We start from the raw sequence: 14,337 nt of genomic DNA, 5'->3' as shown, positions 1-14,337 counted from the left end.
TATTCGTAGTATAAAATATAAAAGTTGTATTGCCCCTCTTCATTTACTTTCATTTTAAATTAAATTCACTCCGATAATTCTTTCCGACACAATTCCTCTTTAGTACTTTGGCATATGATCCTCTGTGGGTGCTCCATGGAGTACTACAGTGAAAGTACTTTGGAAAGTACCCTCACGTATCTACTCTATGGAATACTCACAAACAAAGCGAGAGTGGGATCACCTACTCCTCTCCTAGGACATCGCAATGTTAATTGGAGCACATTTTTTGTATGAATACAGATTAGTTTTGGAACACTCCTATACTCCTAAAGGAGTATTCCTTACACTATTTATGGAGTACTCGCGTTTTTTGAAGGGTACTAGTAAAGTATTTCTCCATTCAAGCAAATTCACCACATGCAGTACATACTTTGACATCAGCAGTCACCAACACCACGCTACGTGAATCATGCATTGAATCGCACTCACATTTTTGGTGTACAGTGCTGATTCACCAATCGTTTTTTTGGGAGTGGCTCATTTTGGCTTTTGATTGCAATCATGCAGATTACTGATGCATATACACATCGTCCCGTTTATTCGTTAACCTTGTATCTACAAGTGAGACATTTTCGGTGAAGCGAACACGGTTGCCACACCATGTTTTCATTTGGGACAAAAATTCATCGAAAAAAGGACCACATTTTTTTTTATTTTATTAGTATAAAATACAAAATTTTAGGATGTTTCCATATAAAATTTTACTAAACATAGTGAAGACTTTCCTTTAATTCAAGCTGAACAAAGAAATATATGTGCATGCAACCAAAAATGGTACTATTAAATCATAAATGAAACTAGGCAATTTTGTTAGTGCTATTTTTATAAATGCTTACTTTTTCCCTTAACATTTAAACTTTATATCAGAGCCTAGATTCAGTTAGTGTGAGTTTTGATTCCAGGCCTCAGGGGTTCTGCTAGCACCTACGGGAATAATTTTATACAAAACTTTTCTTCCGAAATCAAATCTCTTTTGCATTTGCTTCCTTCTGTGTTCGAGTAAAAATATTCCTTGTGCCAAGATACTTAGTTTTCAATTACCTTGCGTGGCTTAACACCACAATAGTCCTGGAATTCCTTGAACTCATTGAGATGGGTGAGAAAGATTTAAATATCAACGTGCCAAACGAGAAGTAATGCATAGAATTTATTTGTACAAGTTCTGAAAGTGTTAGGCTCACGGCAGAGTGCTCCCTATGAGCTATGCTAGGCGAGAAGCAATTTTTATTTTCATATATTTTACATAGTGTTGTATAACCGATCGAAATATCTAGCCATTATTAATCTCTATATATATAAAAAGAAGTGTACATTTTGATTGTCACTCCATAACTCGAGAACGGCTTGACAGATTGCCATGAAATTTTTAAGAAAGATACAGGAAGGAGAGATGATGGTTAGTTGATTCTGAAATCCCAAATCGGTTTAGCCATATATATATATAAATCAAATTCTGTGTGTGTGTGTGTTCGCTATGGAAACGTATTTCCCACACATCAATCATCACCAAATTTTGGTTATGGGAAGGTTATCGGGAAGGTTTTAGGCTAAAAATAATTTCGATATATAAAAGGGGCGTGGCACCTCCCATACAAATGGAATCTTTGGTACTGCATACCTTTGAAGGTATACATGCCAGAACATTGAAATTCAATGAGGAGTTATATGAGGTCAATCCCTAACACCACCAAGAAAATGCGGAATTGGGAGAAAGGGGGCGTGGTACCTCCCATACAAATGGAATATATTATACTGCATATATCTGGATGTCGTAATGGTAGGATAATTAAAATTGGTAAGGAGCTATGTGACGTTAAGTCCTAAAACCTCCAGTAAAATGTGGAATGGGGAAAAACTATGGCTGCCGTACAAACTTAAGTTATTTTAACACCTAAAGTTTGACTGCATTGTTGAGTTTAGCTGTTATGCCTTTTGGACGTTTAGTAATCTGCCGCTGTTAAAAAAATTGTTTAGCTTCAGTCTATCTACATCTTCTATAAAAATCAAATTCTGTGTTTGTGTTCCCTATGAAAACGTGTTTGCTATACTTGGATCATCACCAAATTTTGGCTCGAGGTTTCTTCGATCAAGACGAAAGTTTTTCATATTTCAGAATTAAGAATTTTAAATTTAAATGCTTTGTTTTTTGGCTGTGCGAAAGAACTATCTTAGCTCCCAAAAATGATCACGTTAACAAAATCAGTGATCGCTTTCAAAATCAATTTCCTGGAGAAGTGACGAAATATAAATCGATCAACACAGTTACAGATGAAGATTAAATTGTGTATTATCCAAATGAATTTCTATACTCTTTAGAACCAAAAGGAATGCCTGCGCATATATCAACTTTGAAAATTGGCTCACCAGTCATGCTTCTTCGGAATGTAATCAAAGCAACAATCATCAGCGGTAAAAGCAATACAATAATATAAAATAAGATACAAGAATAAAATGTGTTAACAGAAAATTTCACCAAATATGCGTACAAAATTCAATTCAATTTACAGAACAATAAATTAAATTATCAACAAACAAAACAGAAAAAATAACGCAACATCCATTCGATCTCAGGCGTTACAACGTGCGCCTCGTAAAGCTAGTATTATTATAAAACAAGAGTTTTTTTTGATTAGCCGGTTATTTCATCAACAATTAACGACAATGTGTTTGCCAACACTTTTCTTTTTAATGCCTGGCATAAGTTATATACAAGGTGAAATGCTATTGTTCTAGTACATTTTATTGACTGAGCAATTTTTTATGGTGAGAGTTTGAAGTAAATTCAAAATTATATGGGAGCTAACGAAAGTGTGGCAAATTTTTGGGCAATATTGTGAATTTTTGCCTGAGTGAAAAAGAAAGAAAAGTACCAATCGTGGCTACTGCCTAAAAAGGACCAAAATTGAAGAAAAGGGACCAGCGGACCAAATGGGGTTGGAAGGGACTATTTTTGGTCCAAATGGACCAAAGTGGCAACCGTGAAAGCTAAGAAAAATACCTTTAAAATTTCTCCACAGACATTGGTGTAGCGTTACCACTTGGGCCAGAATCGCGGATAAAAGAACTGGTATCGATATTCGGTTACATAATGTTCTGAGTACTATTTTACCGGTAACGCTCAGAATTGGGGCGTTAGTGTACAAACATACATACAAACATACCAAAAATAGAGGCTATATTTCTATTTTATTGGTAGCCTTTCTTCGAATATATACATTAACCTGGGTCGATTTGTATGGACGAAAGTTAACCTATATCACTCCATCGATTTTTCGATAGGATTTGGGCTCAGGAAGAAAAGTTCCACTGATGAATTTCATATCAAAGGCTGAAAAAAACGTACGTTTTGAACCCGACCCCCTCAGAATTTGATGAAATTTTTCATGGGGTTACATCTTACCCACCCAAACACAACCTCATTTTTAGAAATTGCATTTTCGAAAAATTGTGGGCGTGGCAAGGTATCGAAATATCCGAAAATATTAGAAAAATGACGATAATAGGTACTATTAAAGTGTGATTACTACGGAATGGCTTTACCGATTTCAAAGATCTTCATACCATTAGAAAGGTATTGAAATAAGCTTTCAAAAAAAATACACTGTAAAAATTTTTAGTACACTGAAAAAAAATTTTTTTTAAATAAAATTTAAAACTGAAAAAACACTTCAAAGATCAAGCGATTTTGAAAAATTAAATTTTATTTTAGAAAGGCCTATTTAATATATATAACATATCTGAAAACTAAAATGGGGTTTTTTTTTAATTTTTTTAAGTAAATGCATCTCTTGGTTACTATCTCATATATGGATATCACGCGTAAATTAATCAACCAATTTGAAAAATTTTCATACCGTTAGAAAGGTATTAAAATCACCTTTGAAAACATATACTGTAAAGATTCTATATTACACTGAAAGAAAAAAATTTTTTTAATTTTTTTCAAAATTTTTTTTTTCAAACTGGGAAATCACTTCAAAGACCAAGCGATTAAAAAAAATTTTTTTTTAGAAAGGTAGATTTAATATATATAACATATCTGAAAACTAGAAGGGTGTTTTTTTTATTTTTTTTTTTTTATTTTTTTAAATAAATGCATCTCTTGGTTACTTTCTGATATTTTGATATCACGCGTAAACTAATCAACCGATTTCAAAAACTTTTATACCGTTAGAAAGGGTGCCCGGTCCACGTTTTGGCCTATATCTCGAGACCCTAGTCACCCAGGGGTACGAAAAATACCCAGTATCAAAGTACTCATAAACAGCTTCCATTTGACACCCATACTCTGCAAACATATCCCAGGATTACCCATGTCGACGTTTTGATCTCAAGACCCTAGCCAGAACGGGATAAAAAGTATCCCATACCCGTTCCCTGGTTCTGAGCTACCTCTCCACCAATTTTCAGCCAAATCGATTCATCCGTTCCTAAGTTATGCGTAGTGTAACTAACACCACTTTCTTTTATATACATATTTGAATTTTTTCTAAAAAAAAATTATAACTCAAGAATGGCTAAACCGATTTGGGATTTCAAAAACAACTAACCATCATCTCTCCTTCCTGTATCTTTCCTAAAAATTTCATGGCAATCTTTCTATCCGTTCTCGAGTTATGGAGTGACAATCAAAATGTACACTTCTTTTTATATATATAGAAAAGTTTTGTCAAAAAGTGTAAATTAAAAATAGTTTTTATTTTAGTTATTCAATATTCAGCTCCCGAGAAGCTGATAAAGAAGCGAAATTCAGAAACATGTCCTAGTAACCATCGCCGTTTGTAAACTTTGCAATTTTTGTCTAATATCTATAACACAACAATTGTATAAAGCAATATGAGTAAGTCTCGCTAATTAAATACAGATCAAAAATTTGCAAAGCATGACGGTGAGAAAAACCAGCGAAGAACGAGTTGAACGGTGAGCTTCATCGTCTTTTTAGTTACTTTTACATTGCAACATTTTTGACAACCGCTTTTTTGGCGCCGCTTTCAAGGAAATATTTTTTGTAAATGGGGGACCAACCCGATCTAATGTACTCAAAACAATTTTGCGTGTACAATTGACAGCGAACATACACAAACTCACACTTCACTCTCAACAACTTTTCATAACGTGCATAAAGAAGTATAACTTCAAGGATGTAATAGCTTATTAAAAATAGAAAATGCAAAAAACTGGTCACAAGCTACACAATTAACACAACAATAAATAATAACGCCAAAATGTGAATAAATTCGCAAAAGCAAAAATTTAAAGATTATGGATATGGCTAAAAACCAAAAACTAATTAATTGGCTATGGTTAGGTTATGCCAAAGGCGGTATGCTATGATATCAATAACAAATACATTGATTTCCATAAGGTTGGTTGGATCAGCTGCCTCACCTATTTCGTTATTTTCTTTTTGTCTCATGTTCTATTCATAAACGAGGGAACTTTGAAGCTATGTTTAAAGTTTGATCTCACAACCTAAGGCATTTGCATGCGTCACAACTTAATTGCAAACAACCAAATTTTTTTATTTTTTTAATTATATTTGTATTATTTATTTGTAATTAGCACAAAAAGAAATATTGCCAGTTGGACTGCTCATCGAAATAACCATATCTCAGCTGCCGTCCCGAAAACGCATGAATTCTATGTTTTGACATCAATTTAATAAAACATATTGCGCTAATGATAGAAAACGTTGAACATCTAGGTTATTCATATTTGTATATAAAGTCGGATAAAAGCTGTTAAACATGGGATGTATCCCACCTGATAGCACAGCACAAAGTTGTCCATTCACAACGGCCGGTGCACCGGCATCTCCCCAACACGTATCATCACCTTCCTGAACTGGACCGACACAAATTGCTGTGCTTAGTAAAAGCTGCCCTGCCAAAGCATAACGACGCGCACATTCTTCGATTGGGAATACTTCAAATACAGCTGATTGGAGTATAGGCCAATGTTGCATAACGCTTACATATTTCGAACCCCATCCACTAACACGCAATCTTACGCCCGGGTATAATGGAGTCTGGCAAAGTAATACTTCTTTTATTTTTGCGCTCCTGTTGAAGGCTGATTTCAATATAATTACAGCTAAATCAATTCCTGGCATTCCAAAATCACATGGACGAATTATACGCTCCGTATAGCGAACTACCATTGGACGACGGATATCAGATTTACCAGCTTGAACAGTGATGTCAGGCGGTGCAAAATCTGCCAAGCAAGCTGCAGATGTAAACACCTTCTTCATAGTGATTAAAGTGCCAACGCAACGATAACGCCCGGTATAATTTATTGACACCAGATATGGACTATCATCTATATTCACATTACTGCCACCTCTAATGCGATATTGCGAATTAGCATTAATCAAAAGACAGTTAACGAAGACAAACAGAACCGCGAAAGAATTGAGTAAATTCATTTTACTTTAAGCTTTTCCGCCGATTTTTAGGTTTAAAGTGAAGGAAGTTGAAATTTGTGGGCGCTATTTATACAAAATTTTGTTGTGTGAATAAAAATGAGTTTTGAATTGGAAAAAAGACAGCCTATCAAATTGTGTGTGATTGTAGCAGCATAAATGTGACAAGAAAAAGTTTTAAATTAAGTACTTATTTTGATTATTGAATACAAAAACAAAAACATTAAAACAGCAATATATCGGCACTCTGATGTTTGTGAGTGTATCCAGCCTGTGATAGCAATATAGAAGTATGAAATACCTGGTGATTGGCGGCCGCCGTGGTGTGGTGGTAGGACGCTTCGCCTATCATACCGAGAGTCGCCCTTTTGCAAAAAAGTGAACCAGTAAAAGTTTGCCTTGAAAAAAATAATAGGAACAAAACTTGTTTATTGATATTTTTGCATTATAAATGGTAAAAACATCGTTGTTGAAGCTTCTAATAAAGCCCTATAAAATTGCACTTGTATGGGGTATGGAGCATTAAGAAAATATTTAAGGGAATATATCGGCACTTCACTTTTAGAAATAAAAACGCGCCACAACTCTTGTTCTAATTGTAAATAATTTTTAATTGTATTTATTGCATATATCTATTAAGAATGTCGCTTTTTTTTATTTTAAACATTTATTTGAGAGGCGTATATAGTGTACCGGATAGCGAACAACTAACTTAAAGCGGTCCATCACACTCCGTTGGGCCGCTTACTTCTTAACTTAGATAAAGGATATGTTTTGTTGTATTTTCTTGAATATGCAAAGTTAAGGAAACGACAAGTTACAGTAATTGGTGCATGGCACATGTAAGAATCTTTATACAATACAAATAAATAACCGCCAGTCATTTGGGAGGTGTAGGTCGTCTTTAAACATATCTCCTTTGCCATTTTGTAGTCGGAGATAAGTTTTCGGCATTCGGTTCTGGTAAGGATGCTAAGGGGGCTCCTGGAAGGAAGTTCATTGGAGTGAGGGCTAATAAATCGCTTGGGTCTTTTGACATAGGAGGGAGAGGGCGAGAATTAAGTTCCGCTTCTATTCTAAAGATGAGTGTTGTAAATTCTTCGAACGTAAACCGTTGACTTCCTGCTACTTTGGTGAAATGTGTCTTACAGATTTTTACCGCGGCTTCCTATAGGCCGCCTACATGTGAACTATAAGGGGGTATAAACTGCCAAGAAGAACCTGGTACCGCAAATCTTTCAGCGACATTGTAACGAAGCTTTTTTCCGTCCCGGCGCTTCTTCAATAAGTGCTAGGGGTATACTCGCCGTGTCCAAGGTTCGCTTACAATAGATTTGTAGATTTGGGACACCGTGCAAATCGCTTTCATATAAATTCACTTTATTTCTCTAATTCTATATATGTATGTACACTATAATTAAAACGAAAAATTCTACGTAATCAAAAGAAGAAATATTTGTTGTTTTCGTTTCACTGTATGCTTGCTCTATACTGCGTGGTGGGCCAACGGTACTCGTGTCCCGTTATGACGCCTCGATGGCCGTTGCTTGTGTGTGTGTAAATGTGTTTTGTGACGCCCTGCGTCGGCGTGCGTGTCCCGTTAGGACGCCCGGCTGGTCGTTGCCTGAGTGCGTGTAAAACGTGTTTGGGTGACGCCTTGCGTTGGCGTGTATGTACGCAACCCTAGTGTGGTTGAGGTCGTGTATTTGCGTGACTCTACTGTGGTCACCGTAGTATGTGTGCGTAGTGCTGTTGTGGCCAGCGTGGTGCTGTGACCAACGTAATGTGCTTGCGTAGCGCTGTTGTGGCCCGCGTCGTATGTTGGCGCTTGCGGTCAGCGTAGTGGGTTGGCGCAATGCTGTGGCCAACGTCGTATGTTTGCGTAGTGATGTGGTCCACGTAATACGTTAGCGTGGTGCGGTTGCGGTCAGCGTAGTGGCTGGCGTAACGCTGTGGCCGACGTAGTGTGTGTGCGATTGTGGCCGGGGTAGTGGATTGGCGTAATGCTATGGCCAACGTAGTATGTTTGCGATTGTGACCAGCGTGGTAGTTTGGCTGGCGAATGTCACCTGCTCGCGGGGCGCGTCACTGTGGTGGTGCCGTTGCTCACGAGGTCTCAAGCGGTGTTTGGTGGTATAACCGACACATTCACCACTTGAGGCCACGACTTACTCCTGTGAAACGGCCTGTCCGCATGGTAGAACCGACAACTTCAAGGGACGCTCCACAAGTAGCTCTGGTCACGACCACAGCTCCGTGCTTCGGCACGAGGGTAACTATGGTACAGTTGACGTAGTAGGTTTGCGTAACTTTGCTGTGTCAACGCAGTATATTATCGGGGCGCTGTCGTGGTCAGCGTAGTTGATCGGCGCAGTACTGAAGCCAACGTAGTGTAATAGCTATGGTGCTGTTGCGGCTAGCGTTGTATGTTTGCGTAGTGTTGCTGCGGCCAACGTATATGCTTGCGTAGCACTGTTTGTGGCGCTGTCACTGTCGGCGCAGGCGGGCGGACGCTGCCTGTTCGCGGGTGCGCGTTACTGTGGTAGTGCCGTTACTAGCGAAGTCTCAAGCGGTGTTTGGTGGTATAACCGACACATGCACCACTTGAGGCCACGACTTACTCCTGTGAAACGACCTGTCCGCATGGTAGAACCGACAACTTCAAGGGACGCTCCACACGTAGCTCTGGTCACGGCCATAGCTCCGTGCTAACTAACTTCTGTCCTGCTGTGTTGCTCTTTTTATTGCTTTGTTTGGTATTGCTGGCTCAAATGGTTGCGTTGCCATGGTTGCTGTTCGATGTTGCGAACGCTCGTTGCGTTGCTGAGATTTGTTAGTTTGTTGTGTTGGCATTAAAGTGTTGTGCTTGCCCGTTGTGTTGCTGAGACTTTTTGGTTGGTCTGCTGCTATAGCCTTTTGTGACTGGCTGTTGTGTCAATGCTGTATTGAACTTGTTGGTTGGTCTGTTGCTATAGCCTTTTGTGACTGGCTGTTGTGTTAGTGTTGTATCGAATATGATGTATGCTGTATTGCACTTGTTGGTTGGTCTGTTGCTATAGCCTTTTGTGTTAATGGTGTTATATTTGGTCCTCACAACATCTACAGCTGCTTCTTTGATGAATATTGCGAGTTCTCTTTGAATAGCTCGTGGAGCACCAAGTAATGTCTTTCCGTTATCATACATTACTTTGTGGGGTAATCCGCGTCGTTCAAAAACCGAGAGAAGGCTGCTCTGAAGACCTCAGTTGTCTAACTTGTACAAGATTCGTTTTAGTAGAGAAGCATACAAATACGCAAACGTATGCTTTTAAGTAGGAAGCTCGTCGCAAAGGGGACGTCTTCACCATAAATGGGCCAGCGAAGTCAACGCCGGTTACGTAAAAGCACACAATGCACATCTTGCAATTGAATATGAATTTTTTTACTTTCTGCTTGAGTCTGGAGATGCATTCATCCTGTATCATGCAGATCATTAGTTGCTTTTCGCCATGGAGCAAAACTTTATGGAGCAAATATAGAATCAGGGAGCAGAACTTCGAGTTGTCTGGGATAATAATTGTACAGAGTTCTTTATAGCTCATATCAGCATTAACTCAACGACCGTCAATTCGGAGGATGCCGGCATCTAGCATGTGCACCGGGAGTGAGGGCTATCGAATTGTAAATCGGGTGGTTTTGAGTGTGACGGATGGAACGGCCAAGGGGTGTTATTAGGCCAGGTTGTGTTTGACTTAGAGAGCTATTGCAGTCCATTCCACTATAACGAACAGTCAACTAAATGAACATAAAAGTGAAATAATAAATTCCAAATGAATTGCGCAATTATTCGCTTTTGGTTAAAAACGGTAGGTAAGGTCAAAGCATTGATGACATAAGCTAAGTTGGTTACACTACATCTTTTCTAAGAAATATATTGGAAATCTATATAAGACACTTTTTATTTATTTACCTTATCAAATTTATATGATTGATGAACACATTTCTGACATGGCTGCCAGTAGTCGTCCCGAAAATTGTGGATAAGACAAGTGTGATAACTTCTGCATAAACGTCAAAATTACAAATAGAATGGATCACCTGATTTTTCTTTGACTATCGCTTTCTCATTCCGTATCTCTGTTATATTTTTTCTTATTTTTGCTGCTTTTTTCTATTTATTGTTCATTCTAGACGGACGAATAGTCAATGCCATTATGAATTCATACAAGTGAAAAATCTTTCTATTCCTCCATTGCCATACCTACCTGTCAAAGAACGGCTGTAGCGAATGACCAGAGAACGAAAAGTTTGTTTTTTGCTCGCGGTTAAGAAATTGAAGTGCCATGAATTGCTCATTTGTGTTTCAAACCAACTTTTTTTGTCAAATGTATCCACAGAAAATGAGACTACAAATTAAATTTTAAAAAGTAGATAAAATATGAGCAGCCAGTTAAGCAAATATTTTAAAATATTGTGACGAATATTCACATCAATAATAAATGCGCAAAAACAAAAACCTTAAAGCAAGCTACATAAACACATTAATCATCATGTACACACATACATACAAGCAGCAGAGGAATACTCACAAACGCATGTCATCATCAGCTGAAGTAGAACTCATATATATACACTCATATGCCTATTCGAGAGACTATAAACTACAAATACACACGCATGTAGCTGGTAACCAAGTAGAACATTCTAGAGGGAGAAACATCTAGACAAGGCAACAGAGAGTATAAAAGCAGAGCAAGCTGAGTAGTCAGGGATCAGTTGCAAAGTGAAGTTTAATTGTGAAGTACTTTCAAAGTAGTCTAATAAAGACCATTTTGTAATACAGAATACTGAAGTGTTTTATTCAAAAGTTGAGCGATACGAACGTAAGCAGAAGGTTGCAAGTAAGCGGAATTTCACTAAATTCGTTACATTATGTAAATAACGTAATGTACCAGCCGTCTTAAAAAATGTTTGAAAAAAACTATTGAGCAAATGATTTAAGTAATCGAACAGCGATTTAACAGGTGATCCGGACTGTTTACTATTGTGGATGTTTTTTCAAACATTCGCCACTTGTATGAATTCACAATGGTCACTGCCTTCATTTATTGACATCCAAGAATTTAAATTCAAATAATTGCTAGACGAGTCTTGTTTTTAATTATGCAACAAAGAGGGGTCAATCTATTCTATGCAAAACCGCTGGCTAAATTAAACATAAAAAATTGCTAAACAATTATTTCAGAATACAAAAATGTTTTTCTTTAAAAATAGCCAAATAAACGTTTATTTAAAAAAGGGTTATAAAAAATAATGTAAATTTTGTATGTTTATGATATATTATGAAATAAACAAATATAATTAATTCATTACAACAATTTACTTAAATATTTATATATGTACAAACATTGGATTGAAATGGGGAAAAGGTAAACGATTGCCAAATATTAGCGTACTTTTTGTGAGACTTTTGCACTTTGTTAATTAAGAAAAATTATTGAAGAAAATTCTGGTTTAAGAAAGAGGACGATGCCAGGCCCATTTCCAAAGTAATTATTCGCAAAAATATAGCCAATTATATTCGTCTAAGGTTCGTTTGTATCTCTTTTATTTAAAATTGGTGTGACCCTAATCCTATTTCGCCTTTTTTGGACCGATTACTTAAGAACAATTGATTTTGTCAGAAGTGGGCGGTGATATGCCAATTTTTGAAAAAAAATGTTACTCAAGATAAGTACTTCGTCGGACACATGAAGCTTGGTTATTGTGGCTAGGCATACACACAAGGTATCGAGTATACTCGATCCAAGTGAGTACTTCGTATTTTTACCAAAAGTGAAGAAACTTTTTTTTAAATGACATTGTATGTTTTGAATTTAATAGAAAACAAGTAAGGAAGTTTAAGTTTGGACAAAATACCCATTTGTGTTCTCTTACATGTATTTTAAGAAACGTCAGGAACATTAAATGATTTTAAAAACTTTTGATCGACTTTTGGCGTTTAAAAAAATCACTTAGAAAAAAGTAGTTCTAAACGGGCTCGCCCCCCGGCAGTGGTTTGGCAAGCCCTCCGAGTGTACTTCTCCTATGAAAAGCTTCCCATTGAAGATTCATCTGCCTTGAAGATGCTGTTAGGAATCGTCATAAAGATGTATATAGAACGACGTAAATTGGAAGGGAAGCTGGGTCTAAAATGGAACTTAAGTACTTTGTACTGCTAGATCTCTATTGTTTGTTGTTGTAACAATGCTTCGCCACATCCAATAGAAAAAACTGTTTAGTAGGATTAGTTATATTTGATTTTTAGTATTTGTAGCAAAATAATAAATAATTTAGAAATTTTAAAAAGGTAGAAAATGCTTAATTTGATAGGTAAATTGAGGTTTGAAAATGTGCTTGCTTCGTTGCACCAAAATAACTAAGTAAAGTTTACATAACTAATTTAAACAATATTTTACAAATTAAAAAAAATTGATATTTAAATTAAATTTAAGAAAAAAGCTTTTCTAAGAACAAGCTTTTATTACTTGTTAATAAAACGAACTAAAAAGTAAAAAATAAAATTAAAGACAAAAAAACTTTTTTAAAAATAAGCTTTTATTATTGGTTAATAAAATTAACTAAAAAGTAAAAAATAAATTGACTGTAAAGAAACATAACACTTTATAAGTTCATTGCAACCTTTAACGATAATTCGGCTTCTTCGTCTGCGACAAAAAATTCCATATTGTACATAACTATATATTTTTAACATTAAAACTTTACACCTAAATTATTAAATCTTACAGATTATATCACAGTCCTAGTTGTTCTAATAAAAAGCGTGTTACATTGTGATAGCAAGAAAAGGAGGTCCTAAATGTTCTTTATTATACCATCAAAAGTTAACACGCTTTTATTAGAACAATTAGGATTCAATTAAGAATCAATAATTTAGGTGTAAAGTTTTAATGTTAAAATTATATAATTATGTACAATATGGAATTTTTTTGTCGCAGACGAAAAAGCCTAATTATCGTTAAAGGTTACAATGAACTTATAAAGTGTTATATTTCTTTACAGTCAATTTATAAGAGAGGGCGATAAGCCCCACGTACACCCCAGCACTCTTTTACATGCAAAGGCCTTCCTCTCCTCCACGTTGCGCTTCCATGACAGCTTACTGTCTAGGATGATTCCTAGATATTTTGCGCAAGGTTTCTCCTGTAGGGTCACCCCTCCCAACTTGTAAAAAAGACCATAGCCGTCTTCTCTGCGTTGACTTTCAACCCGACATTAGATGCCAAGGTTTGAATATCCCGAAGCGCCCGATCCATCAAAGAGCTCATCGTTGGAAGGCACTTTCCACTTATGACAATTGCAACGTCATCTGCGTAAGCCGTAAGTTTTACGGGACCCTCATCGAATCGCCTGAGCAGTTGGTTGATGACCAGCGTCCACAGCAGAGGTGATCGCACCCCTCCCTGTCCACTGATTTCATGGCCTCGTACAATCTCCATTGTGATGCAATCTTCCTGCAATTTAACATGGATGTACTTTAATTTAATTAAGACCAACCATAATCACCAATTTAGAAACATTATTGAAAGTCCCGGCAATGAGTAAGAAGACTCCTAGAGCATATTCCTTATATTCCAGGGCTCTCTCTATGCCTATTACCACCCTATGCAATGCGGTGTCTACCGACATGCCTTTGGTGTACGCATGATGTGTTGTGGAGAGCAGCTTTTAGAAGAATCAGCCCATTGTACCACCATGGCGGCTTTGCTTTTCCTCTGAATCTTCTTAGAGGGCACGCTTTGTTATATGCAGTCATAAGCGTCCTGGTTACGAATTCATTAGACTCCTCCAGTTCCTCCACATTGGCAACCTCTTTGGGTTGTCCCAGTTTT

General features: G+C 36.8%; 2 long non-coding RNA genes across 2 annotated transcripts in view; both read right to left on the bottom strand.

The window, feature by feature from the left end:
• Window positions 1-6,864, bottom strand: part of LOC137236428 (uncharacterized) — a 38,536-nt gene extending 31,672 nt beyond the window's left edge. Inside the window, exon 1 of the long non-coding RNA XR_010948416.1 lies at window positions 6,768-6,864. This is a non-coding gene — a long non-coding RNA (uncharacterized lncRNA). The remainder of the gene's footprint in view (window positions 1-6,767) is intronic.
• A 3,102-nt stretch (window positions 6,865-9,966) lies between these two features.
• Window positions 9,967-10,845, bottom strand: LOC137236427 (uncharacterized). Its single transcript, XR_010948415.1, has 3 exons — window positions 10,711-10,845; window positions 10,416-10,632; window positions 9,967-10,240 (listed from the first exon to the last, which is right to left on the bottom strand). It is a non-coding gene; the product is annotated as an uncharacterized lncRNA (long non-coding RNA).
• Window positions 10,846-14,337: the final 3,492 nt, after the last annotated feature.

The sequence above is a fragment of the Eurosta solidaginis genome, chromosome 1 (assembly GCF_040869045.1).
Source record: "Eurosta solidaginis isolate ZX-2024a chromosome 1, ASM4086904v1, whole genome shotgun sequence".
Lineage (NCBI taxonomy): Eukaryota > Metazoa > Arthropoda > Insecta > Diptera > Tephritidae > Eurosta > Eurosta solidaginis.
The sequence above is the reverse complement of the archived record's forward strand: the minus strand, read 5'-3'. Positions and strand labels throughout refer to the sequence as shown.